Genomic DNA, 12,901 nt, shown 5'->3' with positions numbered 1-12,901 from the left:
GGAGAGGTTCCATACGCTCCTGGCCTGCAATAATACATAAACCAGTCATTTAATACAATGGACACCAAAGATACTTAAGCTTAATTCAATAAGGTATCTTAAGAATATGGCAGTAAATTGCTGTATCTGTCACAGTCTCTGTAATTAAACATCTGGGAGCTGCTGGCTCAAGGAACAGCTCTCCCTTGTGGAATTTGCCTCCTTTGCTGGTCTAAACTGTCTGAGTGTGTTTTTAGGATGTGGGCCTCATACCAAGCCCTATTCTCCAGCATTTGCTTATTTGTTTTAGGGGAAAGTCCTCAGCTATTCTAGCTCCTTGGAAGAGTCAAAACATGGGCTGTTTTTTAAACCAGATGTTGTGTGCGCACCTACAGCCATGGTGGACTGGGAACATTTTATAAATAGTTGCAGAAATGCAGAATCTATGCATCATACTCTGCATACAGGGCGAAGGAATTTCAGGGTGATTTTGTATTGTGTCACATCTAGCTTAACAAGTGGAACAGGTATTGTTTATGGGTGGATAATAAAAATGTAGCAAATTCTTCCTTTCCAGTTGCAGGCAATGTGCTGTTAGCCATGGCACAAGCTCACAGAGAATTGAAGAGTTTAAACAGGATTCAATGAGGAAAAAAACTCAGTGAATAAGTGGAGTCAGACACTTGGCCACAGGGATTGTTGCTCCCTGGCACCTGATCTTGCAAAGCGCTGAGCAAACCTCAGCTCCATTGAGTTCAGTGAGACTTGCTTGTTGCAGTACTGCACTCACCTGCAGGGGGAAGGAATTTTCCTCTAAGTGCTATTGGCAGGAACTTTTGGGTGTTTTCTGTCTTCTTTCAGAGCAGGGATTGCCTGGTCAGATCAAGCAGGCACATTACACAAAGTCAACTTTCTGTAATTTAGCAGGGATGGGCAACACTGGACCTTGGTCCTTCCTGTCATTTCTCTTTACATGCCTAGGTCCAGCACATACTGCTGTCTCATCTGGATTGTATACTCCTTGTACTGTCCCCAAATGATGGAATCCCGTTACGAACATACCCACTATCAAACAGTTATCACCAAATATTAGTGATTGCTCTTCCACCCCCAGAAAGATAGTTATTAAAGCTTTCCCTTCCCACCCTCTGATACCAACAGGGGAGTCAGGCAGGACAGCGCATCTCTGCTATCATGACATACTTTATTTTCTACTTTGCTGCACTACTGCATGAGCCAGCAGGGGAAAAAAAAAAGTAAAACCGAAAGTCTCTGGAATCCAGTCCTGTCAGCAGGAACATGCTCCCTCTGGAGTGGGCAGAGTGGAGCACAAGAGAGGACAGAGAACAGAGTGCTAGGAAAGAGAAGAGCATAGGGACAAAAATTAACTAGAGTCAAAATAAGTTGGTGCAAGCTGGAGCCATGTGAATGAGGCTGTCTTCTAAGGGGTGGGCCACCGAGAGGATAACAGACCTGATACTGGTCCCAGCTCCCTAGAGTGATTGTTATAGCTCCAGGGATAAAGGCTTGCTCTTCGGGCGGAAGGATAGAGTCAGGGCTTAAATGCAGCTGGAGCTGGCCAGAGCGGAGCTCCAGTAAATATTTTCAAACTTGCAAGGCTGCAGCCCCAAGCCCTGGTGCCCTGCAGCTGAAACCTGGCGCCCCGAATGCAGGGTGTGGGTGGGGGCTCCGGAAAATACTGTATGAGAATATAAGCCCTGGATAGAGTTAGAGCACCAGTTCCACTGCTCTGTATATGAGAGAAAGAGATGGACATAGGAAGGGCAGACAACTGATCCTTTACTGTGCCTCATCCTGGTACTCTTTTCACTTGGCCCTGATCGGACTCTGGTGGTGCACAGGCTCCATATGATGGAGGGAAACCTCCCAGAGTAACACTGGTTTCAGAGTAGCCGCCGTGTTAGTCTGTATCCGCAAAAAGAAAAGGAGGACTTGTGGCACCTTAGAGACTAACAAATTTATTTGAGCATAAGCTTTCGTGAGCTACAGCTCACTTCATCGGTGCTGTGCTGGGTGTGGATGCGGTGCCCTGTGTGGAGCAGGGGAAGGATCAGGCAGAGGGTAATGGCTCGAAGAAGCACTTGCCGTAAGTGATGAGCGTGCTGAATTACAGATGGCACATCACCCGCGGGTAAATCAATGGCTTTAGACCATGCAGAGTAGTCCACGTGCCGCAGCAAGTTTCATAGCACTGCCACGGCCTGTCAGGAAGGGCGTGATCAGGTGGGTGGGGAATAGCAACAAACCGACACCTGAACCTACATTTGTTTCCCCTCACAGTCCCAGAGCTGATCAGCTTTATGGCTCAGAGACCTGTTATCTCCCTCCCGCCACTGACTCAGACAGGCAGTTTGCAGTGTTGTAGCTGTCCATTCAGTTACAGCCCGGATATCAGCTGCTGCAAGGTGACTCACGATTATTCCCTTAAGCGCTTGGGGCCACATCCACAGGTCTCACCTGCTCCGTCCCCAGGAAGTGAAGTCAGTGAGCTTCATCTGAGTACAGTCTGAATGAAATCTCACCCAGGAGCTCAGGGTTTGGTTCTTTTCAGGGGAGTGAAGTATGCTGGGACTGCGGGTGTTACAAATAAGCCTTGAAAGCAGGATGCTTTCTTTTCTCTGCCCGTTTTCCCTCCCTGCGTCTCCTCCTGCCTCCAGCCTATAGCTATAAGAACTCTGCTATGCAAGCTTCCCCCGAATCTGTTCCGCTAGGGATGAGAGGGCACAGCATTGAGCAATGCCACAGGTCCTCTGGCTGGTTATGCTGTGGAATTAGGGTGACCATATTTCCCCAAGGGAAAACGGGACACCGCGTGGGGCTAGCCTGAGGCCCCCTTCCGTGCAGGGCTGGCCCAAGCCCTGCCTCCACCACACACCACCTCCACCTTGTCGCTGATCAAGTTGGCAAAAGCAAACAGGACAAATGCTCAGTTTTGCCAAAAAAGTTAGGACAGGGCTTTAAAAAGGGGACTGTCCTGGCCAAAACGGGCTGTATGGTCTCCCTACATGGAATCCCCCCGAGAAGTTGTCATTGGCTGGTCTATAGGTGTTTTCTTCTAGGAGCCTGGGTTCATTAAGAGCTGAGCTGGTCATCCCTGGTCCCACTGTTTGTGGGAAGGGTTTATGTTACTGACATGCTGGGGTCCCTGACCCTGCAAACTGTCCAGATTCCAGAAACTCTCCTCAAAATCAGCTCAGCACTTCTAAGCATCAGGCCAGTGACTGAGGGGCCTCAGTGATTGGTCCAAGATCCCACAGGAAGGCTGAGGAAGACATGGGACAGAGCCCAGAACTTATGACAATGATCCAGCGGTTGTGTGGATTCCTCAGTCCCCCTTCTTTCCCCCCCAACAGCTGCACACCATGCTCGAGGGATCTAAGCAAGGGGCTGTTACAGTTTCGCTAAAGTCTGTAACAAATGGGGAGGGGGGGGAGAGACAAAAACAAAACAACCACCCACCAACATCCTTGAAAGCACTCAAATCAAGATAGAAGATGTGGAAGTTCCCTATCTGAAGGCCACTGTCCTAGACAATGTGCAAGTTGGCTCCAGGGGCCAGTGACTAACATGCACAGAATGCTGCAATTAGATTTATCTCAGTTATTCTAGCCACAGACCGGTAGCAGAAGATGAAATGTTTTGGAGTCTGATTCTGTAGTCAATCCAGATACAGAGCCCTCCTTACACTAGATCACAGTTCCAGGTGGGGAGCGGCAGTGCAAGCCAGCGCCTGGTTCTTTAAAAGCTGTTTTGGCCTTCATGAAAGTGTCAGAGTGGCAGTCTGGAAGAACAAAGTCTTTTCTTGACCCCCAGAACAGACACAGAACTGGCAGCAGCCCAAGCTTCACCAGACTGCCCTGCCAAAATATTCCAGCCCTGTCCTGAAGAGAACTAGCTAGCTGTAAGGGGCAGAAGGTAATTCATTCTCTGCGGCCCACACTTGTCCTCTTTGCTGACACAGACAAAAAATGTACCAAGTGTGGGGGGTGTTTTCTTGTTGCATAGATACTTGTCCACTTGGACCTACACTGAGAATTGCCAAACTCATTGCGCATAGAACAACCTTTAATGGTAACCACAGCAGAGAGGCTGAAGACTGAAGGAGCATAGAGAAGGAATTCCCTTCCCATGGTTAGATTAACAGAGTTTCAGACCAAAGGGAACCATTAGGTCATTTATTCTGACTTCCTGTATAGCACAGGACATTACATCCAACCTACTTACCCCTGTATTGTGCTCAGTAACTGGAGCTCACGTGAAGCACATTAACAGGGGATAGCTGTTGCTGTCTATGTTACACTTCTTCTGAAGATTTCACTCCCTGGCTGGCAACTTTTTGGAGCGCTCTCCTCCCATTAACATTTTAAAAGAAAAAGACACAACCCAATAAAACAGCCGTTGTCTCCTGGCAGGCTTTCAAAATGTACCTAATATTAATGCACAAGGAGTGCCGCGTCAGTAATACAACAAGAGTAAAAACGGTTGGATCGTCTGATCATTCTGCCCCTGCTGCGATGCCTCCAAAAAACTTCTTTCTAGCATTAGTTAGGCTAAGGAATTCTGCGCTTTTCTGCGAACCTCCATTCATTGTATTGTAACCTCGTCCTTCCAACCTGCCCCATCTGCATTTCTTCTGCCTGTTGCATTCTGTCTGATACTTAGATCGTCAACTGTCTGAGATGGGGCGTGTCTCGTTGTCTGTACAGCACCTAGCACACCAGGACCCCAATCTCCAACTGGAATTCCTAAATGCTACTAGAATATAAACAACAGCAGTGAAGTAAGCACAAGAGAGGATGGAATGGTAGGGTATTTACATGACAGTGGTACAATAATAGGATCTCTGAGCTGTTCGACATATTCATAAATGATTTGGAAAAAGGGGTAAACAGGGAGGTGGCAAAATTTACAGATGATCCAAAATTACTCAGGATAGTGAAATCCAAAGCAAACTGCAGAGAGTTACAAACAGGGCCAGCTGTAGGTTTTTTGCCGCCCCAAGCTCCGACAGCGCAACTGCCCAAGCACAAAAAAAAAAAAAAAAAAGGGTGGCCAGAATGCCGCCCCTGGAATTGTGCCGCCCCGAGCACGTGCTTGCTTTGCTGGTGCCTAGAGCCGGTCCTGGTTTACAAAGGGATCTCACAAAACTGGGTGACTGGGCAACAAAATGGCAGATAAAATTCAATATCAATAAATGCAAAGTAATGCACATTGGAAAACAATCCCAACTATACATATAAAATGATGTGATCTTTAGCTCTTAGCATTCAAGAAAGAGATCTTGGAGTTTCTGTGGATAGTTCCCTGAAAACATCCACTCAATGTGCAGCAGCCATCAAAAAGCTAACAGAATTTTAGGAACCGTTAGGAAAGGGATAGGTAATAAGGCCATAAATATCATAATGGCCACTATATAAATCCAGGGTACACCCACACCCTGAACACTGCGTGCAGCTCTGGTCAGCCCATCTCAGTTGTTTTTTCTTGGAATTGGAAAAGGTAGAGAGAAAGGCAACAACAATGATGAGGCGTCTGGAACCGTTTCCATGTGAGGAGAGAGTAAAAAGACTGGGACTGCTCAACTTGGAAAAGAGACGACTAAGGGGGGGATCTGACTGAGGTCTATAAAATCATGAGGGGTGTGGAGAAAGTGAATAAGGACGTGTGATTTACCCCTTCACATAACACAAGAACCAGAAGTCACCCAATGAAATTAATAGGCAGCAGGTTTAAAACAAACGAAAGGAAGTGTTTCTTCACACAACGCGTTGTCAACCTGTAGAACTCCTTGCCAGGGGATGTTATGAAGGCCAAAACTATAATGGGGTTCAAAAAAGAATTAGATAAGTTCATGGAGGATAGGTCCATCAATGGCTATTAACTAAGATGGTTAGGGATAAAACCCCATGCTCTGGGTGTCCCTATACCCCTGATTGCCAAAAATTGGGAGTGAACGAGAGGGAGTGGCTCACTTGATAATTGCCCTGTTCTGTTCATTCCCTCTGAAGCACCTGGCATTGGCCACTGTCAGAAGACAGGATAGTGGGGTAGACAGACCATTGGTCTGACCCACTACGGCTGTTCTTATGCAAAAATAAGAAATCTCAAGATGTATAAAGAACCATTCTGAAACTACTGACTGCTTGAGCAAGGCATCTGGGGATTAGAGGAATTCACTCTTAGCCCTGAGATATTAGTTCACTTCTAAACATAGGTTGCAATATGGACCATCTGGATATAATCAACCCTACAGAGAATGGAATGTTGTAAATTCGGAGTTCTTCCAAACTGTCCCGCATTCTGCTCTCTATATAGACACTAACTGCCTCACTGTGCCTATAGTTCAAATGCAGTTCGAATGGTTTGGATACGATTGGAAGATACGCAGCTGCATGAGGGGTCAGGAATTCTAACTAGAATTATCCAGGACAACCATTAAACCAGAGTGCGTAGCAGAAAGCCAGCCCAGAGTCCACATGGAAACCTTTGTGAATCAGAGGACAAAGCTGCTTTGATATTAGGACTCCAAATTTGGACCACTGTCCCTACCCTGCACCCCCATGAGCGTAGCAAATTTCAAGACCACCTGAGTCAGCATGTGGCTTTTAAAGCACTCAGAATCCGTCTTTTAAACAGTGAGTGACTTTCAGCCTTATCTCTAGCGGAGCTGCCAATATGCTGATTTGGATATTACTTGCAGTAATGGAGTGAAGTTAATCGCAGTACAGCTTAAGAAAAAATTCCTGGTATTCAGCCTAACCGTAAGAATGATTAGACTGTGCAGTCATTTCCCAAGGGAGATCATTCGAGCTCCATCGCTTGGGTTATTTAAAACAACACTAAAAATCATGGTCTAAATCCTTCAGTCCTATCTCAGGCAAAACTCCCACAGAGCCTCAATCCTATTACTCCAGACTTGAACTTCCTTTCTAAAATATTAATATGACCAGTGAAAGAATTTTAAAAGTCTGTTTGACTTTCTACCATTGCTGCTATTTGTTTGGATGCTTTTTCATTTCCATCAACCAGAACAATAAAATTGAATAGACAGTTTCACTTTTGTTCAGCCCATTTCATTGTCTGCCCCTTGCACAATGCTCCACTGCTTGGGTTGCAAACACAGCAAGGCAATATTTCTATCCAAACAAAACTCTGCTTTCAGAGGAATTTTTTTTTAAACAAAAATTTTGGGGCAAAATTTCCATTATTTTTATGGTCAAAACACTAGCCTGGGAGGGAGCAAAGACAGCTGCGTTTTTAATCGAGCTCCACCACTGACTTGGTGTCTTATTTTGGTCAAATCACTTAGCGGCTCTGTGCTTGTTTCCCCCACCAATTTGTAAGATAGAGGTGATATTTACCTGCCTTACAGGAGTGTTGTGAAATCAGAATGTGTTCATGTAAATTCCATGGGATTGGATCCTTAAATGGAAGGTGCTCTAGAAAGACAATGTCTCATTGTTATTTTATTTAAACCTTTTTATAAAACTTCATCCTAGGACCTAAATTAACTAGCTAGTGTCTCTTTAAAACTAGACTGGGTAAAACTCCAGAGAGCATCTGAAGCACACACAGTGAGAATAACTGATGGAGGGTTTAATAGAACATAACTATTGTAGCAGAAAATTCTGCATTGATCCCTGTGGCGGTTGACTAGATGATCTCGTAGCTCTTGTCCATCTTCAGTTTCTATCATATGATTCTCTCTTTGAAAAGCGGTTGCACCGTTACGTAACTTTAGGGAAAATCTCTGGGAATGTAACAGCAAGGTCACAATAGGTGAAGCCACAAAGCCACTGTCTTGGGACAGTTCTGTATCAGGCTACACAATTTGCTCTGATCTTGCAAGCGTGCAAGGTTGTTGCGGTCTAACCCAAGAGTGAATGGAGTTTGCTTGCTGGCCCTAGTAAGGTAAAATATCCCTCTGCACTGGGCACTAAAAAAAGTCTCAACCCCCTGGCACCTGATGGCTTACTTGCCTGTGCCCAGGGCGAGCCTGGGGCGAGGTGGAGGTATAGAATGGGCATCTCTGAAGAGGCATGGACTTAAGTGTGATGCTAAGCGTGTCAATGAGGCATTTAGCTAAATACGTCCCTAAGCAGGACTAACTGGGTGGCTGCACAACAGCCCTCTCACATCAGGCTGGGTTGGATTCCCCTCTGCTCACTGTCCTGCTCATCACCTCTCACCTCGCTCTTCTATAAGCACACGCAATTTGGGGGAGCAAGTTTTCCCTGGGCTCAGTGTGAATCTCCTCTCCAGTGGGGCAGGCGCAATGTATGCTGGTGTAACCCACACACCTCCTGGATGTGGTGTTCTTTCCATCTAGTGGCATCGAGACCATTAGAGAGAGAGATTAAATGAGTCTGCTCTACAGCCTGAGCTACCAGCCAGTTGGCTTTTAGCTCATGCTGTAGAGGCTCATGCAGTAATTTCCAGAGGTCCCCACTTCGATACTGCCCGCTGGCGACCGGGGTTTGTCAGGGTTACGCTGGCGCACTGGGAAGCGATCACCCAAAGGAGGATATCGGGCCACCGCAACTGGAGAGACAGTAGAACAGTTGATATCAATGGAGGAGCTGTAATAGGCCAGGCTGGCTGAGCGCCACTCGTCAGACTGGGGACATTCCAAATCCCAGAATGGCAAGGACTCACCTAGCGATGGGGCCCAAATTAAAACCCCAGATCTGCACATAACAGAACTGTAGAGGGGTTCAATTCTGGCCAGGAATCCAGGGCCGAAGCCCACATCCTGCTATGAAAAATTCCATCTGATTTTTATTGAGCAAAAAGTTGGTCAGGACTTTGGTTATATAGTACACCTGTAAAACACAACACCCTGCATGGTCTAAGAAGACTCAGAATGAGCACAGGGGTTGGAGCCAGGAGTTCCTAGGACCTAGTCCTGCCTCTGCTGCCAATAGGCTGTGTGGCCTTGGACAATTCACTGAACCTATCTTGGTTTCCCCATCTGTAACACCAAGATGATGATACTGATCTCCCCAGTAGTGGTGTCAGGGTCAGACAATGTTTGTACCTTGCTTTGGCAATGCAAGCCCCTATTGTCCTTTGAGTTATACAGACGCAATCCCATGAATATCAAAAGTACTGCACCAAGTGTATCAGAGAGGAACATCTGACCCCTGGTATTCTACTATCAGAGCTCTCCCAAAGCTGGAGCACTGACTCAGAGGAGAGACCAGTGGCTACTGAATTACCAATTCCACTCCCTGCTGGATTCTCCTTGGAGGGCTCCCAACCAAGAATTGACCAGATCTTCTGCTGCTTAGCTGATAAGAACACAGCTGAAAGCCTCATACAGCCGATGGAGGCTTATTACACATAGAACTGAGCTGACTTTACTTGGTCCCACTTGGCTCCTGATTTTTTACCTTCCAAACCCAGCTGCAGCCTATCCATCCATTTTATGCCCCAAGCTTGTGTATTGACAGGACAGTCATGCTTCTAGGACATCATGTTTCCTTCTCAGGCATCTTACAAGGTTATTAAGTGGCCACTGCCTTGGCAGGGGAACTCTGTAGCAGCAGGAACTGTTCAGTTCTGCCTGGAGATCAGGAAGGCCATGTGGGTTTGGGGCAAAGCCTTGTTTGGAGGTCATGTGAGCTGCGTGCTCTCAGAGCTCGGGCTAATTATAGCGGGGTTGTGTCTGTTTACGGCACCAGCACTGAAAATGCGACCCTGCCCTCATAATTCCATTTAAAATATTGTTAAAAGGAATCCGGCAACCTGAAACCTACTCAATTAAAAAAAGAAAAAAGAAAAAAGAAGGCAGAGTTGAAGAGTTTCACCCCCTCCCTCTGCCCCTGTGCTTGTTGTTATTTATTTATGATGTGTATTGCAGCAGCACCTAGGAGTCATGTCCCAGGGCTCTGTTTGCTATCGGCTGTACAAACACAGATCAAAACGACACTCCCTGCCCCAATGAGTTGACATCTACGGAAGGCACCCGGCCAGTTTTGTGGTTTTACAATCACACTTCCCTTTTTGTAAAGATATTTCTCTCTCCTTCGTATGGAAGATGTCCCACACAAACAAGGGAAATTGATTACACAGGTGAAAGTGACTAAGCACTGTTAGGATATAGATATTCAGGCCTGTCTGCAAAGGCCTATACTTTAAGAATTTAGGTGTATTCTTATCACTTAGCTAGTTATAGAGGTATAAAAGAAAGAATCAAAATCACAGTCTGCCTGTTTACGGGCCTTCTCTTACAGTGACAGTCTGAAGCCCTGTTCTTAGGCCTGGTCTACATTATGAGTTTATGTCGAATTTAGTAGCGTTAAATCAAATCATCCCAGAGAATTGGATGTGGGAGAGGGGGTTAGTTTGGTTTCTGCTGCTGCATGTTAACACGAAAACCGCAGCACTTAATGGCCAACTCAACGAGCTTTGTTTGGTTTGGGAAAGGAGAGCGCTGCTGTTATGAAGGTTGCTGGTGAAGCTGAAAGACTATGGCTTACCATGGCCGCCTGCAAGCCGAATTCTGTTGCCCAGCACTGTGTGTGTGATCTCTAACAACAAAGCTGCAGGTACTCAATATAAGATGCAAAATGCGACCTTGTACCAAAATCACATGTGCTATGTAATGTGAATAGTGTTGTTCACTGTGAAAGAGTATAACCATTGTTCTGTAAAATGTATCTTTTAAAATACTTCACTCCCTTTTTTTCCTCCCTCAGCTGCAAATGTTTCAAGCCTCCCTCCTCTGTCCCAAAAGTTATCGCAGATAAGCCGGCGAAAAAAACGCACGCGCAATGAAATGTTCTCTGAGCTCATGCAGTCATCCGGCACTGACAGAGCTCAGCTGAATGTGTGGAGGGACACAGTAGCACAGTACAGGAAAGCGGCCGATGAACATGAGGGCAGGAGGGACGTTTGAGATAAGAGTTGGCGGCAGGAAGATCAGAGGAGGCATGAGGCAATGCTGAGGCTACTGCGGGATCAAACGGACATGCTCCGGCATCTGGTAGAGGTTCAGGAACGGCAGCAGGATCACACACTGCCGCTGCAGCCCCTGTTTAACCACCCTCCCTCCTCCCCAAGTTCCATAGCCTCCTCACCCAGACGCCCAAGAACGTGGGGGGAGGGGGAAAGGCTCCGGGCACCCAACCACTCCACCCCAGTGGACAACCCAAGCAACAGAAGGCTGTCATTCAACAAGTTTTGAAGTGGCCTTTTCCTTCCTTCCTACTGTCCTCCCACATCCCACCTGTGCTACCTTGTGAGTTATCTCCCTATTTTTATAATCAATTAATAAAGAATCCATGTTTTTTAAATGATAGTGACTTTATTTCCTTTGCAAGCAAGCTGTGATCGAAGTGGGGAGGATGGGTGGCTTACAGGGAATTAGAGTCAACCAAGGGGGTGGGTTTTCATCAAGGAGAAACAAACAGAAGTGTCACATGGTACCCTGGCCAGTCATGAAACTGGTTTTCAGAGCTTCTCTAATGTGCAGCACTTCCTGCTGTGCTCTTCTAATCGCACTGGTGTCTGGCTGCATGTATTCAGCAGCCAGGCGATTTGCCTCAACCTCCCACCCCGCCATAAACGTCTCCCCCTTACTCTCACAGAGATTGTGGAGCACAAGCAAGCAGCAATAACAATGGGAATATTGGTTTTGCTGCGGTCTGAACGAGTCAGTAAACTGCGCCAGTGACCCTTTAAACGTCCAAATGCACATTCTACCATCATTCTGCACTTGCTCAGCCTATAGTTGAACAGCTCCTTTCTACCATCCAGGGTGCCTGTGTACGGCTTCATGAGCCAGGGCATTAAGGGGTAGGCTGGGTCCCCAAGGATAACTATAGGCATTTCAACATCCCCAACAGTTATTTTCTGGTCTGGGAAGTAAATCCCTTCCTGCAGCTGTTTAAACAGACCAGAGTTCCTGAAGACGCGAGTGTCATGAACCTTTCCCGGCCATCCCACACTGATGCCAGTGAAACGTCCCTTATGATCCACCAGTGCTTGCAGCACCATTGAAAAGTACCCCTTGAAGTTTATTTACTGGCTGCCCTGGTGGTCCAGTCCCAAGATAGGGATATGCATTCCGTCTATAGCCCCACCACAGTTAGGGAATCCCATTGCAGCAAAGCCATCTAGTATGACCTGCGCATTTCCCAGAGTCACTACTTTTGATAGCAGCAGCTCAATGATTGCATTGGCTACTTGCATGACAGCAACCCCCCACAGTAGACTTGCCCACTCCAAATTGATTACTGACTGACCAGTAGCTGTCTGGCGTTGCAAGCTTCCACAGGTCTATTGCCATTCGCTTCTCAACAGTGAGGGCTGCTCTCATCCTGGTATTCTTGCGCTTCAGGACAGGGGAAAGCAAGTCACAAAGTTCCATGAAAGTGCCCTTATGCATGCAAAAGTTTCGGAGACACTGGGAATCATCCCAATCCTACAACAGTATGCGGTCCCACCAGTCTGTGCTTGTTTCCCAGGCCCAGAATTGGCATTCCACGGCATGAGCCTGCCCCATTAACACCATGATCTCCAAATTGCCAGGGACCGCGGTTTTAGAGAAATCTGTGTCCATGTCCTCATCACTCTTGTCACCGCGCTGCCGTTGCCTCCTTGCCTGGTTTTTCAGGTTTGGGTTCTGCATAAACTGCACCATAACGTGCGAGGTGTTTACAATGGTCATAACTGCTGCAGTGAGCTGAACGGGCTCCATGCTTGCCATCCTATGGCGTCTGCTTGGGCAATCCGGGGAAAAAGGCGCGAAATGATTGTCTGCCGTTGCTTTCACGGAGGGAGGGTTGACTGACGACATTTACCCGTAACCACCCGTGACAAATTTTTGGCCCCATCAGGCATTGGGAACTCAGCCCAGAATTCCAATGGGCAGCGGGGACTGCGGGAACTGTGGGAT

General features: G+C 46.9%; 1 long non-coding RNA gene across 4 annotated transcripts in view; it reads left to right on the top strand.

Moving 5' to 3' along the window:
• Positions 1-12,901, top strand: part of LOC114021162 — a 58,853-nt gene that overhangs the window by 27,852 nt on the left and 18,100 nt on the right. For 2 of the 4 annotated variants that reach the window (XR_005225264.2, XR_005225263.2), the window contains exon 3: positions 10,701-11,035. The exons of 1 other annotated variant lie outside the window; for it this stretch is intronic. This is a non-coding gene — a long non-coding RNA (uncharacterized LOC114021162). Of the gene's footprint in view, positions 1-2,280; positions 5,080-10,700; positions 11,036-12,901 lie in introns of those variants that run through there. One more of the 4 variants, XR_006290269.1, reaches the window with a different exon arrangement.

This window comes from Chelonia mydas, chromosome 4 (genome assembly GCF_015237465.2).
Source record: "Chelonia mydas isolate rCheMyd1 chromosome 4, rCheMyd1.pri.v2, whole genome shotgun sequence".
NCBI lineage: Eukaryota > Metazoa > Chordata > Testudines > Cheloniidae > Chelonia > Chelonia mydas.
Note: the sequence above shows the minus strand (reverse complement) of the source record. Positions and strands in the feature narration are given on the sequence as shown.